The sequence below is a fragment of the Loxodonta africana genome, chromosome 16 (assembly GCF_030014295.1).
Source record: "Loxodonta africana isolate mLoxAfr1 chromosome 16, mLoxAfr1.hap2, whole genome shotgun sequence".
Lineage (NCBI taxonomy): Eukaryota > Metazoa > Chordata > Mammalia > Proboscidea > Elephantidae > Loxodonta > Loxodonta africana.
The window spans coordinates 38,485,785-38,513,193 of record NC_087357.1 but is presented as its reverse complement, the minus strand read 5'-3'; the positions used below and the strand labels follow the sequence as shown (position 1 = coordinate 38,513,193).

Sequence of the window (27,409 nt, the reverse complement as noted above, 5' to 3'; positions counted from 1 at the left end):
ACCTTTTGGTTAGCAGCCGAGCTCTTAACCACTACACCACCAGGCCGCCTTTCCTGGCTAAAGGGCCCTAGAAATGATCTAGTGTGACATCTTCGCTGTATAGATAAGTAGCTCAGACGAAGAAAGGAGAAGTGCACTCACAAAGTCAAGTGAGTCTATGACTTGGACAGGCACGAAACAAGGGCATCTAACTCCCAATCCAGTGCTGTTTCCACCAAGCATGCTGCCCTGAGTAAAGATGGAGATCACTAACTTTCCCTTCTACAGACCAATGGTAAGGAGCATGCCATGCTAATGTCCTAAAAAAGCGGAGCAAAATTCTTTATCTGCTGCATATGTTGTTTTTCTAAATTTTAACATGGGTGCCTTGGATGTAGTAAAAGGATAATACTTACTTTGTTGATCTGATTTTACATGAAAAAAGCAAATGATAATAGTTATGTACAAAGAGCGGCAGAGTTTCTGGGTAATGAAACATACTGGTTAAGGAAGAAGTGCAATTTTTAAAGAATGAGAAATATCATAAAATATACTTAAAGCAGCCTTAATATGGTTTATTATCACCTTATTATGGATGTTTAAAAGAGCCCTGGTGTTGCTATGGTTGAGCACTCAGCAGTGGCTCTGCATCAGAAAGACCTGGCTATCTGCTTCCAGAAAGATTGCAGCCAAGAAAACCCTATGGAGAAGTTCTGCTCTGTCACATGGGGTCGCTATGAGTCAGAATCAACTCGACAGCACCCAACAATAACAACATGGTTTATCTTGCTATGGATCAAAAGGCAAAGCTTTTGGCATTAGTGATCAGTAGTCTGTGTTGTACCACATAGCCCAGATTTCTCAGGGCAGCCTCAAGGTCAGATTTTCTCTCTTGTCCCAATTCTTCGGCAACTAGTAACTGAATAACTCAAGTCATTATAAATAAAAGTAAGCATAAAACACAACGGACTGAAAAACCATTGAAAGGAAGGCTCATACACTTATCCACAGAAGCATGTACACACAAAACAGAATCGTGACTGCAGCTGTGGATGCAGCAAGTATTTGTAAAGGCCCCCCACGTGGAGGCAATGTGACAGCAGACACAAACTTCAGTAGCAATGCAGATTCTACGACCAGAATCTTCAATTATTTGTTCTCATAAGAAGCAAATGGCAAGAAAAGTAGATATCACAGATTTTTTTTTTTAAATCAACTTTATAGATATATTTTGAGGTCAGAAAATACAACTCAACATCCTGCACTTTCTGTATTACTACCTGATTGAATGATATGAAACTACTTTTTTTAAAGTAAAAAATAGTCAAATGTTTATAGCATTATGACCTCGGTCATGGAAGACAGCCTCACATGTGGTTTCAGGAAAAGTTTAATCTCTGTTTTAGAATGATTTTCCTGAATGAGTTCTCGGGTAGAAAAAGTAGGGGGACTAGGAGTTAAGAGTTGTATAAGTTTCCAAAAACCCATTGACTAGACAGCTTCATTTTCTAAGCATTTCTATTAAAGTTTCCTGCAGAATAATTTATGAGATGTCTAAGGCATGTTGTGAGAAAAAAAAATGCCTGACATTCAAGACTATTTTATAACATCTCTCTTGTAAAAAGTGCTGGAGGTGTGGCAGGTTTGGGCCTTGCCTGTGCCTGGGGAGAGTTTAAGTTTTCAGCGGTTTAGGGTAGGGATGGAGCCTGAATATCTGGCCCTGGTTCAAAGCTTCAGGGACCAGGCCAGCTCACCTCACACCCTGAAGCACTATTGGGCTAAGACAGCATCTCTGTTCCTATGTGAGGCCTCAGTCCTCTGTTTGTCCTTCAAAGTTCCCTGCTGCCTGAGGAAACATGCAAACTATTTCCGCAAGGGACTGTGTGTAAGCAACAGGAAATAAAGGTTTACTCAAGTGACTCCCCGCTAATAAAGAGGTGGGGGTCGCATCTGAGAATCACAGTTTTCTAAGCGGCTTGTTATTTTTACCAGATGTTTTCAAAGTCAGGTCTTGCGCACAGTATTTGAGAGGTGTTTTTGTGTTCTGGAATCAAAAGTACTTGACCATAAGATGTATCTTATTTGAGCATTAAAAGCAATCCAAATTTAAATTGACATGAGGGAAAGAAACTCAGAAACATGACTTCTAAATTTCCTTAGAACATAAGCGAAATCAAGCATTCATATACGCTGAAACTTCCTGAAAAAAGTAAAATTGGCTCTTACTATGTTCTAACAAACGTCCTTGGCTAAGGAGACTTCACTGGAGCAGCACAGCCCCAAATATAAAAACTGGTATCAGAGGCACCCTCAGATCCCATCATGCCCTCTTCTCCCAACTGCCTGCTTACCTCCTTCCATCACCATTTTCACTTAGCTAAGGCACACATGAAGTTCCTAGGTCGTATGAACAGTTAATGTACTCAGCTGCTAACCAAAAAGTTAGGGGTTAGAACCTATCCAGAGGTATCTCAGAAAAAAGGCCTGGCAATCTACTTCCAAAAACTCAGCCATTAAAAATCTTATGGAAACCAAGGCACAACAACTGGTCTCTATTCACCTGTAACAACAAAGGAAGAAGGAGAGTCAGGAATAGGAAGATATGGAATGTGTGGCTAATTGCCTCCATGAACAACTGCCTCCATTGCCATGAGACCAGAAGGACTAGATGGTGCTTGGCTACCAGTACCGAACATTTCTATCAAAGATTCCACAGAAGAATGCTGATCAAAAAGGGGAAAATGCACAACAGAATTTTCAATTATCATGAACTCTAGACTTTCTGGAGCCATGACAGTGGGTGAACCCCTGAAACTACTGCCCTGAGATAATCTTTAAACCAAAAATATCCCCTGAAATCTTAAAACCAAGTAATAGTTTAGCTTAATTAGTGAAAAAGGTCTGCCTTGAACATTATGTCTTTTAAGAACTATCTATATGGGATCAAATGCACAATTGCAACTTGAAAGATTAGATAGGAACCTTAGGCACAGTGAGTTTATGCTAATGAGGGAGGAGCAACTCAGAAAAGGAGGGTGAGAATGGTTGCATAATTCTAAGAATGTAATTAATGTCACTAAATTGTACTTGTAGAAACTGTTGAATTGGTGTATGTTTTGCTGTGAATATTTTCAACAACAAAAAAAACCCTGTGGAGCATGGTTTTACTCTGACACGTGTGGGGTTGCCCTAACTTGGACTTGACAGCAACTGGTAACTGGTTTTTAAGGCACCCATAAATAGAGTACCCTTTCAATCTATTCCCACAACCAAGCCTTCCCAAGCTGTGCTAAATGTCTGAATTTTTTTCCCTCTAGCTCTTCCCAGCCCCTACAAGACGTCTCATTCATATCCTTCAATGGCTCCCACATCCACCAAAAAGATTTCCTACGATGAATGAATCCAAGAAAAAGGATGAGTAGCAGATTTCCATAGCTGCAACCTATCTATACACAGAAACTTCAGTTTACAGTCTTTATCTCCTCCACATGTATGCAATCCACATACTTTCATTAATTTATCTATTTGCCCACTGTGTCATTTTTTCCCGTCTACTAATTACTCATGGGTAGTACAAATGGTTAAGCGCTCAACTATTAGCTGAAAGGTTGGTAGTCCAAATCCACCAAGAGGCACCTCAGAAGACAGGCCTTGAGATCTGTTTCCAAAAGGTCACAGCCTTGAAAACTCAATGGAGCAATTCTACCCTGCATACACGGCGTTGTCATGAGTCAGAATCAACTAAGTGGCAACAACAAAACAGCTGACTGCTCACAGTAGCATAACTAGCTCAGACTATGACTTCTAGAAGCAGTTTTCAGCCTTGTCACATGGAGAAAGGTTGAAGGAAGAGAAGGTGTTCAGTCTGAAGACGTATATAATGCATGGGGCTTCGGGTCTGAAAAATCTGTCTGAATTTTGCCTCCTTCATTGACTAGCTACTCCCAGGACCAGGCAACATTTCATTCTACTATACACAACGTGGCCATGAGTTGGAGCCAACTCCACAGCAACTAACGATAACGTCCAAGGGCAATTTGCTATTCCTCCTGGAACTTTACTTCCCTCCTCTGCAAAGTGTGAAATAATAAAACCTACTTTGGGGATTATCATGAGGACTAAACGTGATACATGTAAAACTCTGGACATACAGAGGGATCCAAGTCCTGTGTCAACCATTGTTGCTTTCCTCAAACCCTACCCATGCCTTTATAAATAGTACCTTTATTAAAACTGCCTTAAATTACCCGACTTGAATGTGCTGTTTCTGCCAGGACTCCAGTATGCTCAGTAAATGATATTTTCTTTTCCTGGTCTTCCCTACCTCATCCTTAATAAATGTTTTTCTACCTAAGAAAAACTAAAAAACTAGCTGCTTTAAAACATATAACCCTTTACTCCTCGATGTTTAGTTGCTTCCATATCATTTCACTGTTAACTTGCTCTATAAGTCTAGTTTACACATATTATAAATTCTGGCATCATGTCTGAAAACCCACCTTTGAAGTTTCTAAATTTTTCACTGATTTATGGGGCCATAAAATCTCAAGGCTCAAAGTACCCCTACCTAACACCTAGGCCAGCATCTCCCAAAATGTGTTCCACAAAACACTGTTCCCAGGAAAGTTAGGTGTACAGGAGAAAGTTGCTCTACAGTCTAACTAGTTTGCAGAATGCTGCCTTCCAAGTTCTTCCATGGATACTCTCTATGGCTCTCAACGACCCAGCTAAGTATCTGAGAAGTCCTGCCCTAATGAAACCTGTTGAAATGAGTAGTAACACAGCATTTCTCTAACAGAACCGTTCCCCCACCCCTACCCTTAGGGCACCTATTAACATTCTGCAGAACAGATTTCTACAAAATGCCACTGAAAGACCATAGAAGAAAACAAAGGGAAAAACTCACTACGCCAAGGCCAGTCAGCTGATAAACGGTGGAGCTAGGCTTTAAACCCAGGTCTCTCCGGCCCCCGAATCCCTGCTCTTCTCACTATACCAATGCTTCTCAAACTTCAGTGTGCATCACAATCACCAGGGGGGCTTGTTAAAATGCAGACTGTTGGGTCCCGCCCCAGAGTTTCTAATTCAGTCGTTCTGGAGTGGGGCCCAAGAATCTGTATTTCTTACAAGTTCCCAGATGATGGTAATGCAGCTGTTAAGAACAACTTTGACAACCACTGCACTATGCCAATCTGTAGTGGTACAGGGGATGGACAGTGCCTTGCCCTGAAGAGTTAAGATCCAGTGGGTAAGTCAAGGCATAGACATGCAAAAACAGCTAAGTGACAACACAGTTAATAAATAATAGGGTAACACACAAGGCTCTATCTAACTAATTGCCAGTCAAACAGCCCAGAGACAAAGAACTATAGAAGTTGGACAGTGGGTATGGAACTAGATCTTACAGGATAGAAAGGCCTGAGTTAGAAAGAGAATGGGAAGGACATTCCAAGTGGAACAATGGCTCCAATTATCCAAATATTTTTTGTTTGTAGAATCACAGCCTTTTAGAGCTAGAAGGGACCTACCCTACAAGTCTTTGGACAGCACTCCAGTTCTTACATTTGAATATGGGTGTGACTGTTATTTCAAAAATTCACAGCAAAACACTTAATACAAAATAAAGTAGCTCCTGTCCAAATAGGAGATCTGGAGGAGCTAGCAAAGGTCTGTTCCCTTTCCATCTGTAGCTTTACTTCCCCCGTTCACCCCCTCTGCTTGAATGTCCAGCAGCCTACCTCCAACACATTAAATCAAGGCCCAAGCAAAGCTGGCCACTAAGTCTGCAAGCCAACTGGCTCATGTTTTTCTTGGGAAGTGGGGGGTAAAACAGCCAAAGTTGTCCTTTCGCAAGTGCTGTTCTGCTAGAGCACTGATGAAATGAAACAATTTCTAGACATTCCTCATGTTCTCCATCCCCCCGCAAAAAAAAAAAAAAAGTATCCGGGAAAAGACTCTCATGAGTGAGCTACGGCAAATTTCCTCAAAGGAAAAACCACGGATAAAAAATACTGTTCTCTATGATCACTTCACAGGCACCCTAACTCACTGTATCCCCCAGTTCCCATCCTGCAATGCTGCTGCTAGTTATCACAGCAACAGAACAGTAAGGACCTCACTGGAGCAGGGACAGCAAGCCTGCCTCTAATTTACTCATTTGTAGACATTCATTGAACATTCAGTTGACATAAGGTATGACAAGATTGAGGTATAAGCTGCCCTCTCAGTTAAGGCAGAGAAAGCACACTGATAAATCACAGTTCACGAGTCAGGAAGGAAGAGGAGCTGAAGAGCATAGAGTTTAATCATGCAGGAGGTTACTTTCAGGGGACTGTGGCAGTAGCAAGAAGAGTGGGAGGCAGGAGACATAGGTAAGAAGAACTGATGGTTAATGGGCACCTGTGCTGTGCCAGGCATCGTTGGGTCCTTTACCTGCTCTCTCCTGCCATCCTCATAAAGCCCTAGGAGAAGGATGGGTATCCTCACTTACAAATGGCGAACCAAGCTCAGGAAGCAGTTTTAAGTATTCTAAGGTTCTAAATTAGCTATGTTATCGTGGGGGGGGGAATCTTAAATCATTTGTTAAAAATTATCACCGATGGTAATACATCTTATGCCTTTAAAGGGTTTTAGATACATGAGTACAGAGGCCTAAAATACCATCTTCCCTTTTCTCCTCTAGGATATGACACAAAAGTAACAAGGAAAATGAGGGTGGAGAGGATGAACATGGTACTTGAGTAAATCTGGGAGACAGATATATTCTATAGAATCAAAACCTGTGTTATGGCTTCTAAAAGCTCCAGAGAGTGGCTCAAAAACACTCAGAGATGGGTATGCCTTAGGATTCAGAAGTTTCCACATCATACCAAATGATAATAGTAAATACATATATACCTGTCTACATGCCCAGCATGGTCTCTAAGTGTTATACAGACCAGGGGTTTTAATTATCACTTCCTAACTACAAAATTAACACTCTTACAAATGAGGAAAGTGAGGCTCAGAGAGATTAATTAACTGATCAAGAAAATATAGCCCAATAGTAAATGGAGAAATTAGGATTTAAACACAGGCCCTTGGGCTCCAGAGCCCATCCATGCTCATAAACACTGAGACAGATTGCCTAGCCTAGCAGATGTACAAGATAACTCATTATACCACGGCTTTAGTGGCCAAAGATTAAAAACAGCCCAACTACCATTCATAGGCAATTGTTTAAATAAATTATGACACATCTACTCAATAGAAAACAATGTAGCTGTTAGAGAGAATGAGGTAGCTCCACATGTCAAGGGGAATGATTTTCAAGATAATGGTTAAATAAAAAACAAAGGCTCTAAATACTATGGATAGTATGATACCATTTGTGTGGGAAAAATACACACAAATTTATAAATATAGAGAAAATCTTCAGAATAGTAGACAAGAAATGAGTGTCCAGGATTGCCTCTGGAGAAGGAATTAAGTGCCCAGATAAAGAAGAAAAACCCACTGCCATGGAGTCAATGCCGACTGATAGCAACTTCATGTGCTACAGAGTAAAGCTGCTCCATAGGGTTTTCTTGGCTGTAATCTTTATTGAAGTAGATCACCAGGCCTTTCTTCCATGGCACTGCAGGTGGGTTCTAATCACCAACCTTTAAGTTAGTAGTCAAGGGCAAACTGCACCACTTAGGTGCTTTGGATAAAGGAGAGGTAGGAGATTTACTTTTTACTGTAAACTTCTTATTTTTTGATTGTGTACATGGTCATGTATTATCTATTTGTTCAAAGCAAATTCAAAAACAAATACTATTTGACAAAAATCATGACGAAACATTTTCCAACCTAACTCACAATGGGAGGGTGGGGGGGGGGTAGAAGTCATCAGAACAGTCTTTCTATGACAGCTGTTCTCCATTCATTCCATAAAGAGAAGTGAGTAACTTCCTGTGATTCGTCATAGCAGAGATCTGAAATCCTCAGAACTAAAAAAAATATAAACAAAACCAAAAAACTGTGCCATTCACTTTCTTCAATCAAAACTAATTTCTTAAAAATGCAGTGGACAGATTGTGGGAAAGATGGTAGGGACAGCTGTTTCAATGTCTGGTGTGCATGGGCTAGGCAACTATATGAGAGAGCTAGAGAGAGAATTCCTGAAAAAATAAAATAAAGATGGCAGGTAGTTACCCAGCACAATCACTGTGTGGCTAAAATAGAAATGGGTATGTTACCTCCATGCCACTAAAGAAACGTAGCCTCTCATGTCCTACAAAACATGCCAGGCATCTTGCCTTGCCAAATTTAAACAGGAACATTATTTTTAAGCTACTATAATTAGTTCCCATTTGTCTATGAATCAGCCTTTATGAAGCAATAGCATCTAAGCCTCATCAGATGAAACCTGAGGAGACATCATCTCAGTTTATTATTTTGAAAAGAAAGAGAGGGTGCCAAGTTTCCTGCAACACCCAATTGAAACACTGAAATTTGGAGGACAGAATGTCCTGTTGTCCATGTTTGAAGATAGGAGTGTATTTTCATCTAATATATCAGTCCCAGGTTCAGCCGGCAACAGGAAGGAATTGAATGCCTGAGCTCAAAAATAGGACTTAAGTATGAAAGCACCTTTTATTGCTCATATAGGATAATATTTATACTTTAACCCCTTACACTGAGCATTTTTTAAAAGTACCCGTGTCTGTGAAGGAGCATTAACGTTTCAGTGTAAAGACATCTACCTACCCGATAAAAGATCAGCAAATGCAAATGTTTTAAGGCTATTTTTACCTTTCTGGATATACTGCTTTTATAATTAAGTTTCTCACAAGCCATGAAGAGTTTCAACACCAAATATAAAGGTGGCGGGGGCGGGGGGGGAGTTCTCATTTAGTCTGGGTTTTCCTTGAACAAAACAGCTTCTCTCAGGGGCTCTGAAATCAAGTGTCTAAATACAGTAGAATCTGTTGGTCTCCAAAGGAAGGCCAGCCAGACAATAGGCAACAAATAGTAAGACCTTTAGAATCTGGAAAAGATCTAAACTGGCAACCTTAGTTAAGTTCCAGGGACCCATCTGGAGGGTACAAGCTCAATGCTGCAATTCCCAGAGAACATCAGTTAGCAGTGTGCCGGGGGATGGTGCACATTTTAGGATGGCAGTGGGTGCAACAGTGCAGGAGAGGGAGATAAACCTATTTGCTTGTCTCTAGATTTATTATATTAAAGGCTTAATGTGTTCACACATGGCCATTTGCTCCTGCATCTTCTTTCATGGAGAGTACAAGGGTTCTCAGCCCAGTTCTCGTATTTACTAGCCAGCTGCCCATCACAAACCATTTTAACCTATCAGAACCTTGTTTTTTCCCTCAAATATAACAACAACAAAATATAAGGGCTACGGGAGTGGGGAATGATACTTGCCCTGTCTAACCTCACAGGAAGTCTGTAAGAACCAAAATGAAATAATATTTTTACAGCTTTATAAACTTAGCAAATAGTTATATAACACTGTCTCCCAGGCAGACGTTGCTTTACAGTTCTTACTTTTAACAACCCTCTGATGTGTTGTTGTTATTGGTTGCCGTCGAGTGGACTCCGACTCATAGTGGAGTAGAACTGCTCCACAGCTTTTCAGGGCTGATATAAGTACTACTATTATTCCCATTTTATAGATAAGAAAACTTAAGGTTCAGAAAGGTTCAATAATTTGCTCAAGAATACATAACTAGTAAGAAGGATTTGAACTTGGGCAGTCTGACTCCAGAAGATGTATTATTGTACACTATGCAGCCTATCACAATACTCTTACATTAATCCCAATTCCGCAAGTGAGGAAAATGAGGCTCAGAAAGGATAAATCACAAGCAAGCCAAGATCATAAAGCTAGCAAAGGGCAGAGGGCAAATTTGAAACCAGGTCTACATGACTCTGGACTATGCACTCTTAACCACAAAATTAATATACTTCAAGTCCACAAATATTTACTTGGCACCTACTATGCTCCAGACTCTGTTCTAAAACACTCTTAAAAAAAAGGTATGGTGGCTGTGATGTTCCCTCAAGAGCTGAGAGGCTTTCAGGTCATCTCATCACCTTGATGCTAAGCCAGCCCCACCTAGGCTCCCCAGGCAAAATCCCCAGCAGGACAAACCACAGGTGCCCAGTGACAGCTGATGCCAATAACAATGATGATGATGATGACGATGATAATTATAACAGAAATATTTAAATGTTTCAACACAGTTTCAAAGGGGAACTCAGACTAGTCAACTCAGAGCGGGGACAAACCCTGCAGGGCAAAAAACAGAATGCTAATACTTCAGACAATATGAAAAAGTGTAACCTATCTCAACAGGTGGAATATTTTAGGTACTTCGTTGTTAATTCCTACCAACCCTTCCACTCCTGAATAAGGGTGGCTAACTCGTCCCAGTTCGCCCTGGACTTTCTCAGTTTTAGCACTCATAGTCTCAAGTCACAGAAAACCCTCCATTCCAGACACATGAAAACAGTTGGTCAACCAAGAGGGCAAGTATTAGGTTTTATACTCTTGGTCTCCCCCAAATACACTGGTCCCTGCAAAATGCCTTGCAAGATGGTGCACATTGTGTCTTGGTTGGCTAGATGGATGGAAGGAGCAATATTTCATTATTTTCAAAGAACGCTCACTTCCATTATACCCGTGTTGCCAAGCAGCAGTCCCCCGCACTGTTAAAATGACTATGCGGGAATCATTTTAATTAGCACTTTCATTGTTTGTATGCAAATGTACATTCCCAAAGTCAGTTTAAAAGTTCTTTAAAAAGCTTTGCTTAAATCAACATCCCTCACTGAGATTTTTCTCAGTAAATTCCCTTTCCATAGACAGTAAAGAGATAAATTTCAACCCAGCCTAAGTCTTAATGATCCTGCATCTGTAATAATGGAATTAAGGTGCTTTTCTTTATAGTAATGGCAAGTCTAAAATGAGGAAATGTGAGGCAAAGATCCCTGAATGGAAACTGCCTAGTTAGAATGCCTTCTCAGCTCATCAGTGAGGAAAGTATCTTGAGTTATAATTTCCAAGGAAGGGGATGTCCCTGAATGCACCCAGTTAGAGCTACTCTTTGACTTATATCATCTCCAAATAGAAAGAGCAACTCTAAAAGAGGGGCAGTCTCCTAAATCCAGTAGAGTTGAGTTCCTCTTGCAAAAAGTGTGCTGGATCAGCCGCCTGGGAATTAAAGATCTGAGTCTTCAGAGTCATCTCAAGCAGTTTCCTTTCCCACCTCCCCCTCCTTTCCCTTCCCCAAATGTTCTGCTTCCAGGTCAGGCAGCCTGTTCTCTCTGCGGCCCATCCCTGGTCTGTCTCTTCCCTTGGTTCTCTGACCTAGGGCCTGGGCGGCCCTGGTCTTGTGCCACAGTTCAAGGAGAGGCCCAAATGTTCCTGAGAACTTAACCCTGGCAAAGGTATCAGCGGACCTAGCCCCGCCCTGCTCTGGGTGTGAATCCCCAAGGAGCTGGCCTCTGGGGAGCCAGGGTGGGAATAAAAGATCAGGAGGTAAGCATGGCTGATTCCTGTCCTGACTCACTACCTCAGTTCTCCGTAGTTAGCCAAGCCGCTCCCCTGTAGGCCAGGCAGCCAGTCACTACTTAAAATTAGAGAGAACACAGTGGTGAGAAGCGAAATTCTCGGAAGGGCAAATAGGGAGCCAAAGGTTATTGCTGACAATCCTTGGTGTTCCTTGGCTCGTGGCTGCCCTCCAATCTCTGCCTCCATCTTCACAAGGCCTTTCCCTCTGGGCCTCTCTGTGTGCAAATCTCCTTCTCCTTTCTCTTCTAAAGACATCAGTCATTGGATTTAGGGCCCACTCCAAATCCAGGATGATTTTATCTGAAGATGCTTAGCTAATTATATCTTCAAAGACGCTATTTCCAAATAAGATCACATTCTGAAGTTCCAGGTAGACATGAATTATTAGAGGACATTACTCAACCCATTACTTTGGTGGTACTTTGGTTAACTACGTGCTCCACATAAGCTAACAGCATTAAGTAGCTACTAAAAACAGTGGTCAGGTCTTGGACGTATTAGGGTCCTTATGATGGCCCTTACAAAGCTTCAGAATGAGGTCCCACTACAGCTCTGAGGCCCCTATAGAGCCCCTCTGACTCTCTCATTCATAACCATGGTTCCCTGTTGCCACAGAGAAAAATTACACACCTAGAAAAGAGCTTGACTAAGAAGCTCTATTGGGGCGGTAGTTAGAGCTTGGCTGCTAATTGAAAGGTCGGTGGTTCTAACCCACCAGCCACTCCACAGAGAAAGATGAGGCAGTCTGCTTTCATAAAGATTACAGCCTTGGAAATCCTATAGGACAGTTCTACTCTGTCTTATAGGGTCGCTGTGTGTCGGAATCAACTCAACAGCAGTGGGTTTCGTTTTTGTTCTTTAGAGGAGAGCTCAGGATTGGGGCTCAAGGGCAGCCACCACCTAGGCTACCTCTTAAATCCCACACTCAGGCCATGGCCGGCAGTGTGATGGCTGACACCTTGGAAAATGGGGCCTGCTATAGCCAAAGCTGGTCCTGCTTCAAAGGCTGGGGGTATTTATAATTGGTAACACCTTCTACCTAGTGACCTGTGAATGACAAGCAAAGATCGTTGAATGGAAACTGCCTAGTTGGAATGTCTTCTTAGCTCATCAGTGAGACAAGAATCTTAAATTATATTTTCCAAGGAAGGGGATGTCCTTAAAGGAAATGACTAGATGCCAAGTAGAGAATATAGAAAATCAAAATACCTCTTGACGCAGTCCAAATACGTGGCTGATGCACTTTCAGTTCAATACCTGGAACTCAAGACCAGCCAAGGGAGGCCAAGAAACAGGATTCCTTATGGCTGGGAGCCAAGAGGGTCCAAAGTGGCTTCAGAAACCCGTAAGACAAGAGACTTGTTCCAGTCACAGGATTCCTGACCTAAAGGGGGTACTGGATATCATCTAGATCTTACTTTAAAAAAAAAAGTGAGGAGAATATAGAAGTGTTAAAGAGAAGTAGTGTTGAGAACTCCTTGAAGTAATGAATTTAAATAACCTCATCTCCAGAGGACTTTTTCCAAAACGGGAATTTTTAGCCATATAGCGTTAGCTTAAGGAGCCCTGGTGGAGCAACAGTTAAATGCTTGGCTGCTAACTGAAAGGCTAGCAGTTTAAATTCACCCAGCAGCTCCAAAGGAGAAAGACCTGGTGATCTGCTTCTGTAAAGATTACTACCCATTGCTATCAAGTTGATCCCAACTCACAGCAACCCTGTAGGACAGAGTGGAACTGTCCCATAGGGTTTCCAAGGCTGTAAATCTTTAGGGTAGCAAACTGCCACATCTTTCTCCTGCAGAGTGGCTGGTGGGTTCAAACCGCTGACCTTCTGGTTAGCAGCTGAGTGCTTAACCACTGCGCCACCAGAGCTGTTCTACTCTGTCACATGGGATCATTATGAGTCTAAAACCTACCCGACGGCACCTAACAACAACAACAACAGTGTTAGGTTAGTTAACAGGAGTCTAAGGGTTCAAATCAGTTGCCCCATCCCCCGTGCTCAATGAGTGAACCTTCTGGTCTTGGAACTGACTTGATGCTTCAGATCCAGGGTGACTAAGACACAGTTCAGATCATCTGCAGTGATCTGGAAGCAACCTCACAAACTCACAGACAGGCAATAGGGAACGAGTCACACTCCGCCCTCTGTCAAGCTAACCCTAAATAGAACATTCTAAAGACCAAATGTTGTCCAAAACTCAGAGACAAGGTTTGAAAACGGAAACTACTCAAACAAGCATGTGTAGATACCCTGCCTTATAGTTCATCTTCCAGAGATGAGTCTGGAAACCAACAAATTTACTTTTTTTCTTTTTAAACTGAAACAAAATGGTTTAGACAAGTGTCCCTTCCTCTCTTCTAAGGCTTCTCTTTTTGTAATGTTCGTTCAGTTACGCTTGCCCCAGGAAGGAAACTTCCACTGTACACTACCAGTCTTTAACACATGGTAAATCAGGGCAATCTGGAGCCAGGTGTGGCAGTGACAGCACCCAGAAAGGGACAGGCTGAAGCAAAAGGCACTGAATATTTAAAATCACAAATCCTGAATCTGCAGTTCCTCTATTTACTTAGAAACAGTTGCTGGTGCTTTCCCCACCAAAGATAAACGAGGAAAAACCCGGAAAGGGAAGGGGAAGCAGTGAGGTAAGGGCTGTTGTAAACCTGGCACTGTGCAGAGGACAAGTCCCTTGGGTTGTCAGGAAACAGTTTTCCTACCTACCAGAAAAATGAGACAACATACCACTATGAATAGTGACATCAGGCTGTAACCAGGCACTAAGGAGAGGCAGGGCCCTGCCATCCTCACGCATTTAGATATTGGCCTCAGACACATTTGGAGAATGGCAAGAACATGGGCCTTGGAGTCAGAGGTGAATCTGAATCCTGGCTCTGCCTCAAAAAAACTGTGTGACATCGGGCCAGGTATTCAACCTCTCTAAGTTTCAGCTCTCTGTGAGCCATAAAATGAATAAGTTAGGCTAGCTGACTCGTAGTTTTCTTCCAGTTCTAATATTCTGTTACGCTATGACTAAAGCAGCAAAGCAGTTATCCATCCATTCAGCAAGCATTTACTGAAGACCTTCTGTATGTCTGGTGTTCTGATAGGTACTGGGGACAGACTTGCATTCAAGGAACCTTCTGACCCACATGTGCCCACAGCCTGTAAACAAGCTTCTATAGAAAAGAGACAGACGTATGGACAGGGTGAAGGATCACATGTGGACAGGGTGAAGGATCACATGTGGACAGGGTGAAGGGTCAGCTAACCCAGCAGAGAGGAGAACAGAGTGCAATCGGAAACAGCTTCCCATGAGTGATGCCTGGGCCAGTGCTTGAAGTAGGAGGTAATCAGGGTGAAAGGAATAATATGTATAAAAGTACACAGGAATGGCCTAACAGGGCATGCATGGTAAGAGGAGTGCTGAGAGATAATTTTTTTTTTTTATAAGCCATGCTAAGAGGAGCCATTCCCCAGCACCCCTAAGGTCCACCTCGACATTTCCCAAAATAGCCATACACTCAGGGTCAGAAACTGCTCCTATACTAAGCCTGCTTATACCAACACCAGGCCACCAAGCAACCAGTCAACTGCTTTGCCCCAGCCCTCTCCCTGTGTCCCTGAGTCTTGTCTGGCTCCACCTGCCACCCTGTGCAGTCAGGCTGCACCTGCTGCACAGAGGCTTCCTCTCTTCTCAGCAGGTCTTGCTTTCAGCTCTTGCTCATCCCCTGCTGCCCAACCCATGTCAGCTGTTCCAAATAGTTTCCACCTTCCTCAAAGCCACAGTCGCATCCCACCCACTACACTTTCACGCTCAGTAGATGATTCTCACCTCCTCTGTTCCTGGGAACCACTGTCCAGCACTACTCCCGTAGCAACCCTCCAATCCAACTGTCCCACGTTCCATCTTAAATGCCTCACATACAGTCGCATGTTTTGGGACAGCTACCATTATCACTGTAAACTCTGGTGGCGTAGTGGTTAAGACCTACGGCTGCTAACCAAAAGATTGGCAGTTCGAATCCACCAGGCACTACTTGGAAACTCTATAGGGCAGTTCTACTCTGTTCTGTAGGGTTGCTATGAGTTGGAATCTACTCGAGGGCAATGGGTTTGGTTTTGGGTTTTGGTATCAGTACCATTAGGAGCCCTGGTGGCACTGTGGTTAAAGCGTTTGGCTGCTAACTGAATGGTTGGTGGTTCGAAACCACTAGCGGTTCCACAGGAGAAAGATGTGGCAGCCTGCTTCTGTAAAGATTTGCAGGCTTGGTCCTGGACAGAGCAGAAGAAAAATGTAGAAAACGCAAATTCACAAAAAAGACCAGACTTACTGGTCTGACACAGGCTGGAGGAACCCCCGAGACTAGGCCCCCATACACCCTGTTAACTCAGAACTGAAGCCATTCCCGAAGTCCACCTTTCAGCCAAAGATTAGACAGGTCTATAAAACAAACAATAACACATGTGAGGAACGTGCTTCTTAGTTCAATTAAGTATACAAGACCAAATGGGCAATACCTGCCCAAAAGCAAAGACGAGAAGGCAGGAAAGTACAGGAAAACTGGATGAATGGATATTGGAAGCCCAGGGTAGAAAAGCAAAGAGGGAGAGTGCTGACACATTGCAGGGATTGCAACCAATGTCACAAAACAATTTGTGCACAAATTTTTTAACAAAAAACTAATACGCGCTATAAACTTTCACCCAAAACACACCAAAAAAAGATTTACAGCCTTGGAAACTCTATGAGGCAGTTCTGCTCTGTCCTATAGTGTAGCTATGAGTTGGAATCAACTCAACAGCAGTAGGCTTTTTGTTTGGTTTGGTTTTGGTTTTGGTTTACAGGTACCTCTGTTTACAAGTTCAAGAGAAAGTAAAGAGCAAGACTCTATTAAGAAACTGAAATCACAATCATCAACCGAAACAGGGTGCTGCCCATGCATATGACAGGATTCTCAAACAAGCACACTTTAAATGGGATAAGGTATGTGGATATATTCTGCATGCCAAAAGGTGTTATATAATAGTGTTAGCTGCTCCATAAATGTTAGCTGAATAAGCGAGTAAAGAAAAAAATCCATGAATTTGATGTCAAAAAGCCAATCTAAAAAGTTGCAAAATATACAGTATCTTCAGGCATGGGAACCTGGAACACAGTCTAGGATTCTGCCAAGAGTATCCTCTCTATTGCTCAATGGCAAGGCCTCTGCAAGCCTGGTCTCTGGCCCCTTCTTTGCTCCAAAACACACAGCCTGTTTAATGCCATCCCAAGCAGCACTGAATCATTCTAGTGTCATTTATCTCTGACATTTCCTAAAACAAACACAAAATCCTTAATATGAAATATATACACAATAGATTAAGTATATAATACGTAGTATATTTAGAGTCCCTGGGTGGTGGAAATAGTTAATGTGCTTAGCTGCTAATTGAAAGGTTAGAGGTTGGAGTCTACTCATAGGTACCACGGAAGAAAGGCCTAGCGATTGACTTCTGAGAAATCAGCCACTGAAAACCTCATGGATTACAGTTTTCCACTATGAAACTCACAGGTCACCATGAGTCAGAACTGACTTGACAGCAACTGGCACTGGTAAGCATATATATTATACTATACTGTGATGTAAGGAGCCCTGGTAGCATAGTGACTAAGAGCTTGGCTGCTAACCAAAAGGCCAGCAGTTCAAATCCACCAGCCACTCCTCGGAAACCCTACGGGGCAGTTCTACTCTGTCCTATAGGGTTGTTATGAGTTGGAACTGACTCAACAGCACCTAACAACAACAACATACTGTGATGTGGTATATATCTGTGTGTTTTTTTCCTCTCTATACTCTAAGTGCTATTACAAATTCTCAGCCAACGAAAAGAAGCACAAAAGACTCTCAGCCAACCACTGCTGCCACATCTCTGCTGAAAAATGCCCTCACAGCCTCCACTGCATCATTCTATGTTAAGCATGTTCTACAACATGCATTGTTTATTCTGCTGAGGTCTTTCTGTCCACCACTTAATGGTCCATAGTTTTGACTCCTAATGGCCAAGAGATAATATGCAACTGGGTTAGACCTGCCATAAAGAAATAAAGCAAGAGTATCACTGAAAAGTGTAAAATTCAAGCATCAAAGCAGTCCGAGTCTCATGAGCACCAGTGAACACCGGTCAACTTATAGACCTGGCAACACCAATCATCAGAAATATTCTACAGAATGCCATAATTTTTTTTTTTTTTTAATGTTTGCCTAGCTTACCTCTAATCAGCTACTAAATAAAGCTACAGAATTCTCTCCCGATGTTGTAAATTGAGGGTTACGCCATGAGCTGGTAAGTACATAACTCACCACATTTAATTCTTCTTTCACATTTATTATCTGTACCATTTACTGTTCAGGTAACCAGGAAGAATAAATGATGTTAGGGACCCTTCTCCATTAAGACTCTGTTCTTCTAACCCCTTTGAACTTCATATACAGCCAGTACTCAGGTTCCCCAAAACTCCTCCCCAGTGTTGAATGTTGTATGACACAGGACAGAATAGAACGCTAGATTATTTAGAGTTTGAGGGAAACCCAAATATGATCTTATTTTATGGATGAAACAACTGAAGCCCAGGGAGGTGGGTTGTTCAAAGGCAGCTGGCAGGGTGAGAATTCGGTCTTCTCATCCCCTGTCCAGTACACCAAAAGTCTAGGATGAGCCCTAAAACCCCAAAACTAAGAAGCTAAAAGTGAAAAGGATAGAGATGCGGTCTCCATTCTAACTGGCATTTAGTTTTCAGTTTACAAGGATCAATTTCAAGAGCAAAGGCAGTATCAGAAGAAACAGAAACTATCAATCGTAATAGCTCATAAAATAAGGATGACTTGGATTAAATTTCCATGGTTCTTAAAGTTTTAGGTTGGTTTGTTGGCTTTTTACTGTTGTTGTAAAACTCCTTTTTTGTAATCTACTGGGCGCTTTAGAAGGTACAAGACCCAAATAACTAGTAACTCCCTTAGTTTCATTAAAATGTTGGTGGCTCTTCTGCTGCCCAGTTTCCTTTTTTGTCTGATTATTGTGAAAAGGGAAAAACAAAAAACTAAGAAATGTTCAACTCCTTCAAGTTCAGTAGTTCAGTTCTATCTGGAAAAAACAAAAACTGGAAAAATTAAGAGCAAATGTAATTAGTAGATTTATATTAATGTACCCAACATGGTAATTGTATAAGCAAACCACATTATACAGAGTACATTTTATGTTTCAAAACTATTATGATGATTTGATATTAGTAAAGAATACTAAAAAAAAAAAAAAAAAATTACATTATTGCTTTCTTTCCTTCCCCTCTTATTTAAAAATGCACAAATCTCTTCAAAGTAAAAACCGTATTTGTTTCATCTCACTGCCCCAACTTTTTTTCTCCCTACCATTTTGAATTTAGATACCAAAATAATGCTTTGTGGAACCTCAAAATCCTTTGCTTTTTCAAGATAGGATTTTAAACTGAAACTGCGAGTCAGGGGTTGTGAAACCAAAGGCCTAAAAGGGCCAATCAGGTAAAAACGGAAGGTGTGCACAGGGTAGGGACTGCGACAAACCCAAGTCTGCACATCCCGCCAAGGGGACAACCACTGTTCCACTCCAGCCCACTCTTCCACGTGAGAATATGGCCCTATGTTGCTAGACATTCTAATTTTTCAAGAGTAGCTGGAAATCAGATTATGTGAAACTTCCTGATTTTTAAAATTCTGACCACTACTGTTAAAACACTGGTGATGGCCACACAAAATGTATCTGTGAGCAACTAGTTGGCAGCCCTGCCAAGGAGGTCAAATGCTATAACTATGATTAACTCTGGGTACAAATACAACATCTAGAAACATGAATTTTGTTGGAAAATGAAGGTTGATTTCTATATACTCATTTTTTACCTGTATTCCTTTATAACAGCTTTTCTCTTGGCTGGGAGGAGAGGGGAGAAGGGCATAAAGACACTTGAGAAGAATGATATCTGCTGTTAGAAAGCAAAAAAGGCTAGAGGTGCCTAGGTTTCTTTTTTTATTAAACCAACAGCAACTCATACAAAGAGAGTCTTTCCAACTTTTGAGTCCACATTAGGACAATTCCGGAAACTGAAAATTTCACTAAAGTTAGGCTGCCTTGGACGTAGCTACCTCCCCTAATTTGTCTCCATCTAATTAGAAATGTCATCCTAGAGCAGGTACCTGCCAGACAGAGCTAACCAGACACAGCCACATTTTATAATGGTGTGTATTTATAATGGTATGTATCAGTAAGTTAGAAGGCATTTTTAGGGGAGAGTGAAAATTGTTTTTTTGTTACCCCTAAAAATGTAAAAGTATTATATATGTAAAACCATGCATGTGCAAATGTGACTTAAAGGGAGTCTTGACCTCCTCCCCCCAAAAAGTCTAAGAACTAATACTTAAGAGATTATAATTGTGAAAAGTTCAATTATACAAGTTCAATAAGCACAAATAATACAGCCCTTCTTTCAAGCATACCTCTGCAGGAACCATTTTTTATTTAATCACAGACGTAATCAGTAGACCAGAGAAATTCTCTCCGAGTGAGGAAAGCACAGGGTGAGTCATCTCTACATTGACAACAAGACTGCAGGATGAAGGCACCACTGTGATGCAGGCATCAGAGGGTGTCTTGTCTGAATTAGTCAGTGCCGCAATCAGAATGATTTCTTCCCATGTCATGCAGTATTCACTGGAGGTGATGTTGAGCTCCTAGTTTTTGTGACAACCCCAAGCAAAATCTAATGTTTACTTCCCCTAACCAGGAAAACAGGAAAGAAAAACACAGTCCATTCTCTATTTTTAGTCTCAAGATAGAAAAGGAGAAAATATCTTGATTTTACACTCAGCAAGCACATGTGATACAATTTCCTGTTCATTGAAAAATTACAAAATCGGACGTATAAATATCTTGGAGAAAAACCAGCATCTAAGAGATGTCACTGTTGCACAAAATGGGTATCAAGTCTTTGCAGAACACCATAAATTTGGCCAGAAAGTAGCCTTAGGAACCTCTGATAACACAAGCCAATATGGCAGCCCAGGGAGGTAGTTTTAGACAATGACACCTATGGAAGCTGTCCCCAACAGCACACACTCTGAAGAGCAATGTGGTGATCAGCACCATTGGTTCTAGACACTGAATTCTCCCCCTTCACTTTCAGAGAGGCGACAAGCTATTCAAACTCCATCTCGAGCATTTTCCTGTAATAGCTGAGATTTTTAAACCCAGGAAAAATGAGTTTGGGTTGATTTTTAATTTGCCTGAACTCTGGGTGTAGAAACTATTGATCACAATGGATTTCAAATCCCATGCCCTGTTCCACAATGCAATAAGGCTCTGCTTTGAAGGGCGGCAGTGAGATAGATACTGAGAGGCAATGTCCACTGATTTGTGCTTAACTTATGGCAAATATCCCTTATTTCAAACCTGTATTTGTCTAAAGCAGCTAAATAAAACATTGACTAGAAACAGCCTTAAATCTTTTTTCAAATAAGGGAAGGAAGAAATGGCGGAAAAAAAAAAAGAAATTACCTGGGCTGGCACAACCCTATGTACATACGCAAACATTTGAACCTCAAGTCAAAGAAGCCTAGTTCCAAGTTGCCAATGAACGTGAAGCCTCAAAACAAAGGCAGTGGTCACTGTGATCAAATGGCCTCAATCAAAGCACGCATCAAGTAAGGACAGTTACAAAACCAAGTGGAGAAGGAACTTCACATTTTTCTAAATCATTTATTAAGCCTAAAATAGACACTACTTTTTAGCCTCTTTTTAAGATAAGACAAAAACATGAAAGAAAAAATTTAAAAATACAAAAAGGTACATAGTAAAAAAGTCTCCTTTCCACACCACAGCCCTCTCCACTAGGTTACCAGTCTCTACAACCTTCTCCTAGAGACAGTCCATGCACATACAAGCACTATTTTGCAACCCATAAACCCAGTCTTTTTTTCTTTAACTTGAGGTTACTACTTTTTTTTTCCCATGCCCCCCACCACTCTAAGTCTCAGGGATTGGGGACACAGGAAGGTAATATTCTTTTTTCGTTCCTGAAATCACTTACTAAAGAAGGAAGCAGGGAGGAGAAATACCCCCCTATGATTGCCAGCCAGTCTCATCCTTTATAATCTTACTGAGGTTCCACTCGGAGAGAAGATGACAAACGAAAACCAGGGCTGATGTCAGTGGCCATGGACACCATTGCCATAAACCATTGGTTATAGATACAGAATGCTACACAGTCAATACTCACTTTCCAGAGATCAGATGCTCCAGAAGTTTCATTCAGAATATTTTTGCTGAAACCTGGGGGTCTTGAAATTCATCTAAAAGCAAGTTAGGGCTGCCCGTTGCCCAAGCAATTTGGGGAAAAAAATTTTTTTTTTTTTTTTAGAGCGCTGCTTATGACACTGCCCTCAATGGCCACACCAGTTTCCATTGTTTTGTCATCATGGCCACAAAAGGCCTGAAAAGACCAGGCTAGAGAAAAAGTGAAAATGGTTTCAAAGAAGGGAATCTGGAGGATATTTAAAGGCCTGGGGTAAGGGTTAACCTGAGAGACTCACAATGACCATCAGAGACAGCAGCGCCTGCAGACCTGGGCAGAAAGGAAGAGCCAGGCAGGCCTGGGACAGACAGCTGGTGACTTGTCTGGGAAATGAGCAAAACCAATACAGAGCAGAAGCCCACAAGTAGGTGAAAATGCGTATGATTCAGAACCAGTTTGCTCATCTCAATCAATGGCAGGTAAAGGGTATGGGTAGTACGTGAAATGCAAACATCTACTATAACCATCACAATATATTTGTGCTGTTTCTTATCTTGTAACATTTTTTCCTGTATTTTTTTTTTTTTTTTTATGATTTGGGGAAAAGAGGCAGAGACAGTGGCAAGGGCCACAAGAATGCATTTTATCAAGGAGAAGAACATCAGCTATTAAAGAGGCATAAGGATACTTCTCTTAATGGCCAGAGGAGATATGGTATTTTTTTTTTCTTTGTGGAAAAGCAGTTGAGATGAGATGTTTTGAAGACTTGGGGCAACGTGTCGTTGGTGTGGAAATCAGTGAACTTGGGATATGGGAATTTTTTTACAGAGCCAAATCTCTTTCTCAGAAGAACCAATCACCAAAATCTCTGGAGCCAAAGTATTTCAGAGTTCTTCAGGGAACATTTCATTATATTCCTGAAACTCTGAAGAGTTTGCTCTCCTAAATCGGCAGCCCTGCAAATCATGGTACTTCTCTGGCCACCTTCATGGACTTTTATCACATCTAACTTTCATACTAAAATTACTGATTTTCAGGTATGTTTTTTACATAATGAACTTTTTGATAGCATGATTACAGGATTAAAAAAATATATGTGAAACGTATTAACAGTGAATTAAAGTTAACAGTCATCAAAATGGCCTGTAGAAGTTCCAGTGCATATAATGAACAGTGTAGAGTTTACAGGCTTTTGGCAAAGGACGCTCGGTCTTTCTGCTTAGCAGCCAAAGGCATAGCCACGTGTCAACTGCATAAATGCAGCTTACAATTCACTCAGCCGACCAGATTTGAAATCATGCAATTCCACAACTAATTTTCTTGATTTTGGGGAATCACAGTATTTCAAATTTTGCATAGAAGGGTGAGGATTTATTACTACTTTGATACTATATTTCCTCACTTACATAATTTGTATTCTCATTAAACAGAATCATATTCATTAGCATGTATCTTTATTTCTTAGTAGGGATTTTATATGGAAAATCACCTTTACCTTTCCTGTTTTCTCTTTCCAAATCCTACCTGTGCCCTCCTTTTTCCTGCCTAAGCGATCTCATTCAGTCTCATAGCTTTAAATACCATCTATATTTTTTTATATTTTTTATATGCTAATGAGGAAACCCTGGTGGCACAGTGGTTAAGTGCTACGGCTGCTAGCCAAGAGGTCCAGCAGTTCGAATCCACCAGGTGCTCCTTGGAAACTCTATGGGGCAGTTCTACTCTGTCCTATAGGGTCGCTATGAGTCAGAATCGACTCGATGGCTGTGGGTTTTTTGGTTTTTATATGCAAATGACTATCAAAGGTACTGTTTCTAGCCCCAGCCAACTTTACAGCTCTATGAGAATGTCCAATGTCAAACTTAATATGTCCCAAACAGAACTCTTCGGGTCCCCTCCCCACAAACCTCCCCCTGTCTTCCCCATCTCAGGAAATGGCAACACCATTCATCTCGCCAAAAACACTAGACTCATCCTCGACTCCACTTTTCTTTCACACCCCCACCAATCCAGCAGGCTCTACTTTGAAAATATACTGTGAGCTTGACCACTTTATATCACTCCACACTCACCAACCTAACCCAAGCCACACCCTTACTTTCTGCCTAGACCACTGAAAGGACCGCCTACAAGTTACACTGATTCAGCTCTTGTCCCCAAAGTCTGCTCTACACTTAGGATCCAGAGGAATATTTTAAAACACAAGAAGATCACATCACTATTCTACTCAAAACTCTCCAGTTGCATCCAATCACTCTTGGAGTATAACTCATACTCCTTATTAGGGCCTACAATACCTAGCTCTCACAGGCCTCTCTGATCTTAATTCATATCACTGTCTCTTCCCTACAACTCCCCCTCAGCCCACGTCCAGCCAAATGAGCTACCTTCCTGTTCCTCTATCATGCCAAGCTCATCCTATCCCAAAGGCCTTTCTTTGTGCTTACTGTTTTCCCTCTGCCTAAACATTCCTCCTGGAAACCTGGTGGCAGGATTAAGTGCTATATGGCTGCTAACCAAAAGGCTGGCAGTTCACATCCACCAGGCGCTCCTTGGAAACCCTGTGGGGCAGTTCTACTCTGTGCTATAGGGTCGCTATGAGTCAGAATTGACTCAGCTGCAACGGGTTTGGGCTTTTTTTTTTTTTTTTGGTTTAAACACTCCTCCCAGGTCTACCCATGCCTCTTTCTTTCACTCCTGTCAGGTCTCTGCACAAATCAATCTGTCTCTTTCTGTGTCTCTTTGTGTGTATGTCTCTCTCTCACACTTATACACACACCCCAAGGTCTCAAATCATTCTTTCAAAATGGCCTCCCCCAACCTGTTCAAGAATGGTGAGACTACCACTCAAAATCTTTGGACATGTTATCAGGAGGGATCAGTCCCTGGAGAAGGACATCATGCTTGGTAAAGTAGAGGGTCAGAGAAAAAGAGGAAGATCCTCAACGAGATGGACTGACACAGTGGCTGCAACAATGGGATCAAACATAGCAGTGACTGTGGGGTGGCGCAGGACTGGGCAGTGTTTCTGCTGTGCACAGGGTTGCTATGAGTCGGAAGCGACTCGACAGCACCTAACAACCCATTCATCCTATAATCCCTTGTTGTTGTTGTTGTTGGGTATCGTCAAGGCAATTCAGACTCATAGTGATCCTATAAGACAGAGCAGAACTGCCCCATAGAGTTTCCTAGGCTATAATCTTTATGGGAGCAGATGGCTGGGTCTTTCTCCTGCAGAGCCTATAGGTGAGTTCAAGCTACCAATCTTTTGGCTAGCAGCCAAGTGTTTAACCACCGTGCCACCAGGGCTCCTTACCTTGCTTATTTTCTTCACAGCACTAATTATTACTTGAGATTACATTACCCACTTAGTTTTTTGTTTACTCCATAACACAAACATTTAATGAGTTCCCGTCACGTGTAAGGCACTCTCTAAGCGCTGGGGATGCCGCAGTGAGCAGACCAGCAGAGACCCCTGTCTTCGTGGAGCTCACCTGCTTGTTTGTCACTCCCACTGGGATCCAAGCCCAGGAAGGCATGCGTACAGTCTGTCTAGTGACCACCGAATCCCCAGTGCCTATAACAGTACTTTGGGACACCATGGGCATTCAATGATATTTGCTGAATGGATAAGTAAGGGGTCATCTGCTTCCCTGAGGACTCTCACTACAGGACTCTTCCTGTCTACCAAATAGGACCTAGGTTGTGGGACCCAGGATGACCACTGTGTCTCCTTCCACGGATGAGGTGGGTCCCTAATCCTGGACCTGTGTGTCCTGACTGACAGCCCTTTCTTCCCGGACCAACCCCTGGTACCCTGCAAGCCCCCCAGGAGGTGGCTGTGCCGTTGGGATTTGACCCACTGGGCCACAAGAGCACCTGATCCACATGGTAGAAGCTGAAGGAAGTAGTCAGTGTTTAACAGGCCAGCTTTTCTCTACAAAGAGTGGCTGGAATCAAGTGCACAGGTCATCTGCCCTCCTGGCTCACAGTGGTCCTTCCCCTCAATCCCTCACAGAAGACCTTCAACACCAACTACGAAGAATACTTAAAGCATTCTCAACCCATCACTGGAATGCACTGTTATTAAGGACATATTTTTGTCTCTTTCAACTGTCATAGAGGCAAGACCTTTACCTGCTGTGATGAGTAATTAAATGTCTTCTGAAAGAGGAAGAACATTTGTTAACTGTAAAATTATCCGATCTCAAATAAAAATGAAGGTAATTGTGAAGTACAGTTAATTTATCTTTCAAAAAACAGCAGCTGCAGTGGTAGGAAATTTAAAAAAAGAAAATGCAAATCTCTTAAAGAAGCACTCTGAAGGTATCAGACAATAGGTATTTAAAACCCTCATTTTCAACATACACGCATTCACATTTTAATTTAATCGTTCTCTTAGATTTGCCCTGCTCTGCATCTCGGTGTTGAGTAGCATTGCCCTACATTTGCCCAGCCCTTGGACCCCTTTGAAGCATTCTCACATAGATGATCTGTTTTGGTTTTCACAGCAGCCCTGTGATGTAAGTAGGGCAAGATATATTTCTCTGTTTGGGAGCCAGAGAGGTCAAACAATTCACCTAAGATCTCACAATAAAAGTGGCAGAACTGAGTAGGTGCCAGAACACAGGTGTGTTTGGGCCTGGCCCTCTGCAAATCATATTCTACAGTCAACTAAAAATATCTCCCTTCGCCACAGCAGAAAGAAAAAAAAAACATATATTCACCAGTGGTTTATGGTGGTGGAAAGATGCATTGGTCCTGGCACTCTGGGCAGATAAGTTTCACACACTCTTCCAATGGACAGTAACTCCTGCAATGGCAAACATACAAAACACCTGGTATGAATCACAGGCATTTACCTGTGGCCTCTCCCCAATGAGGGCCCATCAAAACGCCAATCATCAAGAACCTTGTTTGGGCTCAAAGTCTTCATCCTTCTCTTTCAGCTCCACTCCCTTCCCCACCCTGACTTCCCCAAGTAGAAGAAGAATCTTCAATTCACCAGCTGAATGATTCTCAAGCTCAATAAACTACAGACAATAAGAGGCTCAGGGACTTGAGTACAAAGGAGCTTTAGAGATCATCTATAACAAGGATCACAAACTAGTAACTCAATGGACAGCTGAGCTACCTGCAGAGTTGCTGCATTTGATCTGCAGCATATGTTTAGAAAATTTGAGACAAAACTTAAAAGTAAGAGATGTTACAAATGAACATAGATTTCTGGCTTTTCTTTTAAAAAAAAAATTAATCAGATGATCTGTCAACGTGATCAGCTGGTGCTAAGTAGACATAGGCAGGACATGACTACTCCAATATGCCACAGTCACCACTACTCCCTACTGTCTCCTGAACAAAAGAAGGAGTTGTGGTTGCCATTTACTATTGTTCTTGCTATATTGAAATACTGAATTCTAATTTTTTTAATTTAATTTTTTTTTATATAGAAATATTTCCCTCTATCTATGTCTCTAACAAAAGTGGGAAAACAAAAGATATTGGAGTTGATGTCCAAATAAAAGCTATGGTAGAGCACCTATAGCAACTTAAGTTAGCAGCCTCACTCCTATGG

At 41.9% G+C, this 27,409-nt stretch overlaps 1 protein-coding gene across 8 annotated transcripts in view; it reads right to left on the bottom strand.

The window, feature by feature from the left end:
• The window catches only part of SORBS1 (sorbin and SH3 domain containing 1), a 248,696-nt gene that overhangs the window by 146,497 nt on the left and 74,790 nt on the right, over positions 1-27,409 (bottom strand). Inside the window, exon 2 of one of the 8 annotated variants that reach the window (XM_064269552.1) lies at positions 26,562-26,647. The exons of the other annotated variants lie outside the window; for them this stretch is intronic. The gene's annotated coding sequence lies outside the window, so the exon portion shown is untranslated. The remainder of the gene's footprint in view (positions 1-26,561; positions 26,648-27,409) is intronic. 8 annotated transcript variants of the gene reach the window in all.